At 36.8% G+C, this 12,878-nt stretch overlaps 1 protein-coding gene across 15 annotated transcripts in view; it reads left to right on the top strand.

The window, feature by feature from the left end:
* KHDRBS2 (KH RNA binding domain containing, signal transduction associated 2) overlaps window positions 1–12,878 on the top strand; it is a 722,049-nt gene that overhangs the window by 96,822 nt on the left and 612,349 nt on the right. The gene's annotated exons all lie outside the window — the stretch shown is intronic.

The following is a 12,878-nucleotide window of genomic DNA, read 5'->3' as shown; positions in this document are numbered from 1 at the left end:
GTACAAATGCAATTACGGTTGTGAACCCTGAATTTTAAATCAGTATAACTAGGGTCAAACACATCTTTATTAATCAAAATAGTAACTGTTATAAGCAACACATTTTTGCCAGTGAGAAAGAGTTTGTTCATTCCTGTAGCATAAAAATCCATCCTTCAAGATTGGAAGAACCATAGGAAAACATTTTCTGCATCCTGTCAGTTGTGAAAGGATTTCTCGGCAAAAAGTTGTCAAGATGCTTGAAGAAGTGGCAGTCAGTTGGCAAGAGGTTATGTGAATATGGTGGATGAGGCAAAATTTCTTAGCCCAGTTCATTCAACTTTTGAAGCATTGGCTATGCTTTGCATTGGGGTGTTGTTTTAAAGATTTGGCCCCTTTCTGTTGACCACTGCTGGCTGTAGGTATTGCAGTTTCTGGTGCATCTCAGATTTCCTGAGCATACTTCTTAGATGTAACAGTATTGCCAGAATTTAGAAAGTTGCAGTGGATCAAATTGGCAGCAGACAACCAAACAGTGACCAGTATTTGTTTTGTTTTGTTTTTGGTGCAAGTTTGGCTTTGGGAAGTGCTTTGGAGCTTCTTCTTGGTCCAACCACTGAGCTGATCATCACTGGTTGTCATGTAAAACCCACTTTTCATCACGTGACACAATCTGATCAAGAAATGACTCATTATTGCTGCATAAAATGAGATGACATTTCACAATGATTTTTTTTTTCCCTTTTGGTCAGCTCATGAGGCACCCACTTATTCATCTTTTTTACCCTTCCAATTTACGTCAAATGATGAAGAACTGTATAATGGTCAATGCTGTAGTCCTTGGTAACTTCTCATGTCATTGAAAGAGGTCAGCTTCAGTGATTGTTGTCAGTTGGTTGTTGTCAAATTCCAGTGGCCTGCCACTGCACTTCTCATCTTCAAGGCTCTTGTCTCCTTTGCAAATTTGAACCATGACCGCACTGTACATTTTTGTTAGCAGTTCCTCACCAAATGCGTTTTTGATATCACAAGTTGTCTCCACTGCGCTATGAAAAATTTTGAACTCAAATAAGAAAATTACTCGACTTTGCTTTTTGTCTAACATCATTTTAAGTAGTCTAAAATAAATATAAATTACACTGCAAGTAATGTCATTAGCAAAGAAACCATAAAATGAGAAATGCACATTAAAATGATGTATAATATAACATTTAAGAGTGTATTCTAATATCAAACAGCAATGTTCAGCAATGTAAAACTGACTACTTTTGCACCAACTGAATGCTTTAGCATGTTATTCAGTTCAGTTAAGTTCAGTTAGTTGCTCAGTTGTGTCCGACTCTTTCTGACCCCAAGGACTGTAGCACGCCAGGCTTCCCTGTCCATCACCAACTCCCGGAGCTGGCTCACACTCATGTGCATTGAGTCGGTAATGCCATGCAGCTGTCTCATCATCTGTCGTCCCCTTGTCCCTCTGCCTTCAATCTTTCTCAACATCATTGTATTTTGCAGTGAGCCAGTTCTTCTCATCAGGTGGCCAAAATATCAGATCTTCAGTTTCAGCATCAGTCAGTCCTTCCATTGAATATTCAGGACTGATTTCATTTAGGATTGACTGGTTTAATCTTCTTGCTATCCAAGGCACTCTCAAGAGTCTTTTACAACACCAGAGTTCAAAACCGTAAAATTCTTCAGTGATCAGCTTTCTTTATAGTCCAACTCTCACATCCATACATGACTACTGGAAAAACCTGAGCTTTGGCTAGATGGATCTTTGTCAGCAAAGTAATGTCTCTGGTCTTTAACAGGCTGTCTAGGTTGCTCATAGCCTTTCTTCCAAGGAGCAAGTGTCTTTTAATTTCATGGCTGCAGTCACAATCTGGAGTGATTTTGGAGCCCAAGGAAATAAAGTCTCTCACTGTTTCCACTGTTTGCCCATCTATTTGCTATGAAGCAGCAAGACTGGATAGCAAAGGCTAATAATTTCAAGTAATAAGTCACAGCTCTTTGTGGAATCATTGTTGGGGAGATATGTTGGAGATCACAATTTTATTTGGTACTAAAAGGTCCCATAACATATTAAAATTTCTTATTTGTATTTCTGTTATCACGAGTGATAATTCTAATGTGATATATAGTCCACTTCTGCATGTGGTAGAACGATATAACATGTTTATAGTGGAGTTCAAAAAGCAAAGCGTATCAGTAATCCAATAGTAGTATTTTTTGCACAAGTAAATTTTGCTGTGGATTATTTTCTTCAGTGTAAATCAAATAAAAGTAAACAAGTGAAACATCGAAAGGCCAAAACCAGGTTTTGAACATTCAGATAGAGACCTGCAAGAGTAACAAAGTATGGCTGTCTAGTTTCCAATGGACAGAATTTCAGAGTTTTATAGTTATCTTCTAAATATATTTTATCTTGTAATAAATATCAAAGTGTTCCATCATTACTCTTGTCTCTTGGTCTAAAACCTATTTAAGAAAATTAAACACACATGCAGTAGAGTAAAAAGTTCAAGATAATCATTTTCTATTACAACAAGGATATTATATCCCAGTCCCCTTTCATCTCTGAAATATTACTACAATACGGCTTCATTTTTTCTGCATGACTCTATTAAATATGTATATTTGGTTTTTTAAAAAGTTAATATTCTGCAGTAATCTTATTTAATGAGTACACATCTGTTTTGATAATGACTAAGTTTTTTTAAAATAATTCTAGTTCTTAATTTATGACATGTTTGTTTTTTGGAGATACCAAAGGGTACCTTTAGAACTGGATGTGGATGTTTGCATTTGTGTATATTTAGAGAAAGAGAGAATTTGGGTTGGGTTTGAAATTTGCATAGCTGTTTTAGAGTATTCATTGTAGATGGAACTTTGTATTATTAGGTTTCTGCAAATGGAATCACAGTTTTGAACCATGAATTTTAAATCATTTAAACTAGGCTCAAACATATGTTTGTTAATCAAAATAGGAACCATTACAATCAACACATTTTTTTTTTTTTGCCAATGAGAAAGAGTTTGTTCATTCCTGTAGCATCAAAATCCATCCTTCAAGATTGGAAGAACCATAGGAAAGCATTTTCTTCATTCTGTTGATTGTGAAAGCATTTTCTCTGCAAAAAGTTGTCGAGATGCTTGAAGACATGGTAGTCTGTTGGCAAGAGGTCAGGTGAATGTGGTGGATGAGGCACAATTTCGTAGACCATTCAACTTCTGAAGCATTGGTTGTGCTGTGCGTTGGGGGTGTTGTTTTGGAGAAGATTTGGCCCCTTTCTGTTGACCACTGCTGGCTGCAGGTGTTGAAGTCTTTGGTGCATCTCAGATTTCCTGAGCATACTTCTTGGATGTAATGGTATTTCCAGAATTCAGAAAGCTGCAGTGGGTTAGATGGGCAGCAGACCACCAAACAGTGGCCAGGTTTTTTTGGTATGTGTGCAAGTTTGGCTTTGGAAAGTGCTTTGGAGCTTCTTCTTGGTCCAGCCACTGAGCTGTTCATCACTGGTTGTCATATAAAACCCACTTTTCATCACACATCACAATCCAATCAAGAAATGATTCATTATTACTGCATAGAATAAGAGATGTCATTTCACAATGATGATTTTTTTTTTCTTTTCTTTGGTCAGTTCATGAGGCACCCACTTATTCATCTTCCTTCCGATGTACTTCAAATGCCGAACAACTGTAGAATGGTCAACGCTGAGATCCTCGGCAACTTCTCATGTATTTAAAAGAGGATCAGCTTCAATGATTTTTCTCAGTTGGTTGTTGTCAACTTCCAATGGCCTGTCATCTTCAAGGCTGTTGTCTCCTTTACAAATTTGAACCATGACCACACTGTACATTTGTTAGCAGTTCCTCACCAAATGCATTGTTGATATTGCAAGTTGTCTCCACTGCTTTATGAACAATTTTGAACTCAAATAAGAAAATTACTTGACTTTGCTTTTTGTCTAATGTCATTTTCACAGTCTAAAATAAATATAAATTACACAGCAAGTAATAAGTCACTAGCAAAAAAAAAAAAAAACATAAAATGAGAAATGCACATTAAAATGATAGCAAACAGCAAAGTTCAACAATGCAAAACTGCGACTACTTTTGCACCAACTGAATGCTTTCGTGTGTTATTCAGTTCAGTTCAGTTCAGTTCAGTTGCACCGTCGTGCCCGACTCTTTCTGACCCCAAGGACTGTAGCATGCCAGGCCTCCCTGTCCATCACGAACTCCTGGATCTTGCTCAAACTCATGTCCTTCGAGTTGGTGATGCCATGCAACCATCTCATCCTCTGTCATCCCCTTCTCCTCCTGCCTTCAATCTTTCCCAGCATCAGGGTCTTTTCCAATGAGTCAGTTCTTTGCATCAGGTTGCCAAAATGTTGGAGCTTCAACTTCAGCATCAGTCCTTCCAATGTATATTCAGGACTGATTTCCTTTACTGGTTTGATCCCCTTGCAGTCGAAGACACTCTCAAGAGTCCTCCAACGCCACAGCTCAACAGTATCAGTTATTTAGTGCTGAGCTTTCTTTAGGGCCCAGCTCTTGCATCCATACATGACTACTGTAAAAACTATGGCTTTGACTAGATGGATCTTTTCTGGAAATGCAAAGTCTCTGTTTCTTAATATGCTGTCTAGGTTGGTCATGGCTTTTCTTTTAACTGTGTTATTAAAGAGTGTATATATGTCAATCCCACCCTCTTATCCTCTATCATCTCCTTCTCACGCCCTCAATCTTTCCCAGCATCAGAGTCCTTTCCAGTGAGTCGGCTGTTCACATCAGGTAGCCAAAGTATTGGAACTTCAGCTTCCACATCAGTCCTTCCGATGAATATTCAGGGTTGATTTCCTTTAGGATTGACAGGTTTGATCTCCTTGCTCTCCAAGGGACTCTCAAAGGTCTTCTCCAGCACCACAGTTTCAAAACATCATTTCTTCAGTGCTCAGCCTTCTTTTATGGTCCAACTCTCACATCTCTATATGACTACTAGAAAAACCACAACTTTGACTAGACAGACCTTTGTTGGCAAAATTATGGCTCTGCTTTTTAATATGCTGCCATGGTTTGTCATACCTTTTCTTCCAAGGAGCAAGTGTCTTTTAATTTCATGACTGCAATCTCCATCCACAGTGATTTGGGAGCCCAAGAAAATGTAGTCTATCATTGTTTCCATCTTTTTCCACCTGTTTGTCATAAAGATGGGTCCAGATGCCATGAACTTAGTTTTTTGAATGTTGAATTTTAAGCCAGCTTTTTCACTATGCTCTTTCACTTTCATCAAGAGGCTCTTGAGATCATCTTCACTTTCTTCCATAAGAGTGGTATCATCTGCATATCTAAGGTTATTGATATTTCTCTTGGCAGTCTTGCTTGTGATTCATCCAGCCTGACCTTTCACAAAACGTACTCTGCATATAAGTTAAGTAAACAAGGTGACAATATACAGCCTTGATGTACTCCTTTCCCAATTTTGAACCAGTCTGTTATTCCATGTCTGGTTCTAACTATTGTTTCTTGACCCACATATAGTTTTCTCAGGAGACAGGTAAGGTCATGTGGTATTCCCATATCTTGAAGAATTTTCTACATATTAGCATAGTCAATGAAGGAGAAATAAATTTTTCTGGCATTCTTTTGCTTTTTCCATGATCCATTGGATGTTGGCAATTTGATCTCTGTTTCCTGTGCCTTTTCTAAACCCAGCTTGTATATCTGGAAGTTCTTAGGTCATGTACCATTGAAGCCTAGTTTGAAGAATTTTGAGGTTTACCTTGCTAGCATGTGAAATGAGCACAATTGTGCGGTAGTTTAAACATTCTTTGGCATTGTCTTTCTTTGAGATTGTAAAGAAAACTGACCATTTCCATTTCTGTGGCCACTGCTGCGTTTTCCAAATCCCGACATATTGAGTGCAGCGCTTTAACAGCACTGTCTTTCACAATTTGAAGTAGCTCAGCTGGAATTCCATTACCTCCTCTAGCTTTGTTTGCAGTGATGCTTCCTAAGACCCCCTTGACTTCACATTCCAGGATGTCTGTCCCTAGGTGAGTGACCACACCATCGTGATTATCTGGGTCATTAAAATCTTTTTTTGGTGCATGTAGCTTTTCTCTGTATTCTTGCCACTTCTTAATCTCTTCTGCTTCTGCTAGTTCCATCCAATAAAAGTGAGTTGTCTGAGACTCTTTGATAATAATTTATGTTAACAGATAAGTAAAAGCCAATTTTCAGTATTTCTTTCTTAGGAGATGTTAGCTGTAAACGGCACTTTGTGTTGTATTCTCAATATCTGATAGTACTGTGTTAGTGAGTGAGTGGGTGTACACATGTGCATACATATCCATCAGTCAGTTCAGTTCAGTCGCTCAGTCATATCTGAATCTTTGTGACCCCATGGGCTGCAGCACCCCTGACTTCCCTGTCCATCACCAACTCTCGGAGTTTACTCAAACTTATGTCTATCAAGTTGATGATGCCCTCCAATCATCTCATCCTCTGTCATCCCCTTCTCCTCCTGCCTTCAATCTTTCCCAGCAGCAGTGTCTTTTCCAGTGATTCAGTTCTTTGCATCAGATGGCCAAAGTATCGGAGCTTCAGCTTCAGCATCAGTCCTTCCAGTGAATATTCAGGATGGATTTCCTTTAGGATTAACTGGTTTGATCTCCTTGCAGTCCAAGGGACTCTCAAGCGTTTTCTTTAACACCACAGTTCAAAAGCATCAATTCTTTGGCGCTCAGCTTTCTTTGTAGTCCAACTCTCACGTTCATACATGACTACTGAAGAAACCATAGTTTTCACTAGATGGACCTTTCTTGACAAATTAATGTCTCTGCTTTTTAATATGCTATTTGGGTTGTCATAACTTTTCTTCAAGGAACAAACATCTTTTAATTTCAAGGGTGCAGTCACCATCTGCAGTGATTTTGGAGCCCCCCCAAAATAACATCTGTCACTGTTTCCATTGTTTTTGCCAACTATTTGCCATGAAGTGATGGGACCGGTTGCCATGACCTTAGTTTTCTGAATGTTGAGTTTTAAGCCAACATAAAGAGGCTCTTTAGTTCTTTTTCACTTGCTGCCATAAGGGTGGTGTCATCTGCATATCTGAGGTTCATACATGTTCATATGTGGTGTATAAGACCTTATGCCACACTTTAAGGAATCTTCCGTGAGTCATCAAAAATGAAGCTCATCCACTTTCACAAAATATATTATTTTTTTCTTTGATTCTAATCTTCTAATCTTCCCTTTATTTTTATTCTCACATACCAGAAATGAAAGTGGCAGATGTAAGCGATGCAGAAACACTTTTTGTTCTTCCTACTTTGCCTTTTCTGCTTCCTCTTGTGAAAATTCTGGTGTCTTCCTCAATAATCTTGGCATGGAATAGTCCTCAGAACATAGAGATGGCATTGTGTTTATCAAGTGGTAATGAGCTGGGGTTGCAGATGTCAAAGATAGCATACCTTCATATGATACTGTTTTGATAACGAAAGCTTTGTGAACTCCTCTTAAATTTCCTTAGATTTTGTATTATGTGCTTCTTTTAGTTGTTGTAAAGATTTTTTCAAATTTAAAATCTAAGTTTCACATGGCTTTTCACTTTGATTTCAGGTCCTTTTTGAAGTAAGTTGATCGGAGGTTAACCCACTCGCCTCATGACTAAGTAGCTTAGGGGTTTGTAATGTAAGTACCCAGGCTCCTGTTCCTTTTCCAACAGAGCCAGCAGTTCTGCTAGTCAGGTAATTGTGATGTTTTGGATAAAACAGACATTTACAACAAGTATTGGAATACATCTTTGGATAGCAAATTATACCATTTAAAATAATTAAATGCTTTGTTATTAATGTGTATGTGCATATGGAATAAATATAAGCTATTTTAATTTTTTATATTATGGCTTACAGTTTTTTTTTTTAATTCACTGATATGTCATAATCACCTTGAACAGTGGCTGTCTCACAATAGATGATAAATGCTTGTTGAGTATAGAAAAATCATGTTTGAAATGTGGATGCATACATAGAAGTTTGACAATAGCAGCTGTAAGATTATTTAATTTTTCTGTTCTACTCTTTCCTAGCTTGTATAATATGTTATTCTTTCGCTACCGATAACATACGTATTATATAGTATAGATACTTTATGTATTTGTGGGTATGTGGATACATAGTGAGTTAAATATGGTTAGGTGGAAGCTTATAGGCTTGAATTTTTTAAATTATGTATTTATTTATTTTTTCCATTTATTTTTATTAGTTGGAGGCTAATTACTTTACAATATTGTAGTGGTTTGGCCATACATTGACATGAATCAGCCATGGATTTACATGTACTCCCCATCCCGATCCCCCCTCCCACCTCCTTCTCCACCCAATCCCTCTGGGTCTTCCCAGTGCACCAGGCCCAAGCACTTGTATCATGCATCCAGCCTGGGCTGGTGATCTCTTTCACCCTAGATAATATACATGTTTCGATGCTGTTCTCTCGAAACATCCCACCCTCGCCTTCTCCCACAGAGTTCAAAATTCTGTTCTGTACATCTGTGTCTCTTTTTCTGTTTTGCATATAGGGTTATCATTACCATCTTTCTAAATTCCATATATATGTGTTAGTATACTGTATTGGTCTTTATCTTTCTGGCTTAATTCACTCTGTACAAAGGGCTCCAGTTTCATCCATCTCATTAGAACTGATTCAAATGAATTCTTTTTAATGGCTGAGTAATATTCCATGGTGTATATGTACCACAGCTTCCTTATCCATTTGTCTGCTGATGGGCATCTAGGTTGCTTCCATGTCCTGGCTATTATAAACAGTGCTGTGATGAACATTGGGGTGCACGTGTCTCTTTCAGATCTGGTTTCCTCGGCGTGTATGCCCAGAAGTGGGATTGCTGGGTCATATGGCAGTTCTAATTCCAGTTTTTTAAGAAATCTCCACACTGTTCTCCATAGCGGCTGTACTAGTTTGCATTCCCACCAACAGTGTAAGAGGGTTTCCTTTTCTCCACACCCTCTCCAGCATTTGTTGCTTGTAGACTTTTGGATAGCAGCCATCCTGACTGGTGAGTAATGGTACCTCATTGTGGTTTTGATTTGCATTTCTCTGATAATGAGTGATGTTGAGCATCTTTTCATGTGTTTGTTAACCATCTGTATGTCTTCTTTGGAGAAATGTCTGTTTAGTTCTTTGGCCCATTTTTTGATTGGGTCATTTATTTTTCTGGAATTGAGCTGCAGGAGTTGCTTGTATATTTTTGAGATTAATCCTTTGTCTGTTGCTTCGTTTGCTGTTGTTTTCTCCCATTCTGAAGGCTGTCTTTTCACCTTGCTTATAGTTTCCTTTGTTGTGCAAAAGCTTTTAAGTTTCATTAGGTCCCAATTGTTTATTTTTGCTTTGATTTCCAATATTCTGGGAAGTGGGTCGTAGAGGATCCTGCTGTGATTTATGTCGGAGAGGGTTTTGCCTATGTTCTCCTGTAGGAGTTTTATAGTTTCTGGTCTTACATTTAGGTCTTCAATCCATTTTGAGTTTATTTTTGTGTATGGTGTTAGAAAGTGTTCTAGTTTCATCCTTTTACAAGTGGTTGACCAGTTTTCCCAGTACCACTTGTTAAAGAGGTTTTCTTTTTTCCATTGTATATTCTTGCCTCCTTTGTTGAAGATAAGGTGTCCATAGGTTCGTGGATTTATCTCTGGGCTTTCTCTTCTGTTCCATTGATCTATATTCCTGTCTTTGTGCCAGTATCATACTGTCTTGATGACTGTGGCTTTGTAGTATAATCTGAAGTCTCTGAAGTCAGGCAGGTTGATTCCTCCAGTTCCATTCTTCTTTCTCAAGATTACTTTTGCTATTCGTGGTTTTTTGTATTTCCATACAAATTGTGAAATTATTTGTTCTAGTCCTGTGAAAAATACTGTTGGTAGCTTGATAGGGATTGCATTGAATCTATAGATTGCTTTGGGTAGTATAGCCATTTTGACAATATTGATTCTTCCAATCCATGAACACGGTATGTTTCTCCATCTGTTTGTGTCCTCTTTGATTTCTTTCATCAGTGTTTTATAGTTTCTATGTATAGTCTTTTGTTTCTTTAGGTAGATATACGCCTGAGTATTTTATTCTTTTTGTTGCAATGGTGAATGGTATTGTTTCCTTAATTTCTCTGTCTGCTTTCTCATTGTTAGTGTATAGGATTGCAAGGGATTTCTGTGTGTGAATTTTATATCCTGAAACTTTACTATATTCGTTGATTAGCTCTAGTAATTTTCTGGTAGAGTCTTTAGGGTTTTCTATGTAGAGGATCATGTCATCTGCAAACAGCGAGAGTTTCACTTCTTTTCCTATCTGGATTCCTTTTACTTCTTTTTCTGCTCTGATTGCTGTGGCCAAAACTTCCAAAACTATGTTGAATAGTAGTGGTGAGAGTGGGCACTCTTGTCTTGTTCCTGATTTCAGGGGAAATGCTTTCAATTTTTCACCATTGAGGGTAATGCTTGCTGTGGGTTTGTCATATATAGCTTTTATTGTGTTGAGGTATGTTCCTTCTATTCCTGCTTTCTGGAGAGTTTTAATCATAAAAGGATATTGAATTTTGTCAAAGGCTTTTTCTGCATCTGTTGAGATAATCATATGGTTTTTATCTTTCAATTTGTTAATGTGGTGTATTACATTGATTGATTTGCGGATATTGAAGAATCCTTGCATTCCTGGGATAAAGCCCACTTGGTCATGATGTATGATTTTTTTAATATGTTGTTGGATTCTGTTTGCTAGAATTTTGTTAAGGATTTTTGCATCTATGTTCATCAGTGATATTGGCCTGTAGTTTTCTTTTTTTGTGGCATCTTTGTCTGGTTTTGGTATTAGGGTGATGGTGGCCTCATAGAATGAGTTTGGAAGTTTACCTTCTTCTGCAATTTTCTGGAAGAGTTTGAGTAAGATAGGTGTTAGCTCTTCTCTAAATTTTTGATAGGCTTGATTTTTTAAATAGTACCTGTGCCTACATCCTACTTTGAGTGTCTGAACATGGAGAAGACATGCCAATAGCCATGTGTCTACATATGCAGTAAGGACAGAAAGTCAGTAGGGGACAGTGCCATCTATCCATCCATCCTTGTCTGTTATGTGCTTGTGTATCTATCAATCATATATCTATTTCTATATATCTATGTAGCTTTTATAGCATAATGCTTCTTATCTTATATGTGAATGTGAAATACATCATACTTGAACAAACTTGTGTGTTTATATTTGTATCCTAAAAATATTTAAAGAAAAAACTGGAAAGACTGAGTAATGTCTTTGCTGTAAAAGGATAAAGAGATAAAAGATCAGGGAAATTTACCACATCTCCATTTCTGAGGTACCCACAGATAATAAAGTTGAATTGAGTTGTCAATTGTTAGTCAAAGTTGGTGTGAGAATCTGAGGAACATGGTTTCTGAAAATCAAATATAAAATTCCTATTTGGGAAATGATGTAACTATTATAAAATATTATTTACACCTATAATAGAATATGTCCACTAGTTTAAAATGTATAATTGGAATAAACACAAAGCCTATACTATTTAGTGCTGATTTATTTTAAAATAAAGTTCCTTTCGCATATTGCTAAAGCAGATACTTACTACACATGCATTTACATAACTATGTAGATTTTTTGACCCAAAGTGTTATTTAAAGATAACTTCTTGGATATCTATAAGGAAAAATATTTCTTATATCAAGGAGATAGATTACACATCCCCAAAACATTTATGTCTTTAATTTTATGAATGTGCATAACTTTGAAATGTGTGAACACTGACGTTTTAAATGTTGGCTGTCTTTCATAGAAATAGTCTTCTCCCCACTAGATTAAGTTGTTAAACACAAGTGATTTTATAACAGTGGCTAGTGTTTTAACATTATGGGATGACATGTTTTATTCTTCTAATCTGTTTGTCCAAAGCAAAAGTTTTGTTAAAAGCTTGTATTTGTCTAAATGTAGTTCTTTGTATTCTGTTGTACTAGCCAGATGCCATCTGGGACATTTTACTATGAACTGCGTACTATTGTTCTAAGTGTCTTTAACATTCAATTCCGTTTCTTACAATTTTCAAAATGCCTCTCAAAAATTTGCCGTATCTGGCATACTTTAATCATAGCTTTTCTGTTCTATATTCATATAAGCATTTTATATCTGCTTATATAAACATTAGAATTCTTGTCTCTAAAATCTGTACTCATAAATTTATGGGCATTGTCTATACTAGACACACTGGGGGCTTCCATGCTAACCAGTGTGAAAGACTGAGGTCAGGAAAGCCCGTTTTTAACGCTCAGCGTGATAAGCAGTCATCTTGGCCACATGTGTCACACTAGAATAGTAAACTCCTTCCAGACCCACATTTTTGGAAGCAGTGTTCTTAGAGTGACCTTAAGGAACAGTTTCTATAAATGATTGGGTATGTGTAATATATAACAGTAGCCAGAATTCATGCTGACTTCATTGTACCACAGTTTTTCCTCAGGAAAGTACAAATTTTTAGAAATACTATTTGATCTGTGTTCATAATAGACTGTATAAGTTTTACCTTGATATTATGGTATATATCTTTATCACATTTGCCTCAGATTGTAAAGGCATTTTAGGGAAACCATAAGAATGTTAAATTAATTTACATACCCAAGTGATCTTGAAATTGCCTATACATGACAAAATCATTTATTATAATCTAATACCTCATTTTGATTGAAATGGTCAATCAAATCTCTGTTATCATTTTTTCTCATAAAATTAAAAGCTTCTCTGTTTATTATTGTACAAACTCTTTTGTCATTATGATTTTTATCTTGCTCGTTGAAATGCAAGAGGATGAAGTAGATGATAGAATG

Source organism: Cervus elaphus, chromosome 7 (assembly GCF_910594005.1).
Source record: "Cervus elaphus chromosome 7, mCerEla1.1, whole genome shotgun sequence".
NCBI lineage: Eukaryota > Metazoa > Chordata > Mammalia > Artiodactyla > Cervidae > Cervus > Cervus elaphus.
Note: the sequence above shows the minus strand (reverse complement) of the source record. Positions and strands in the feature narration are given on the sequence as shown.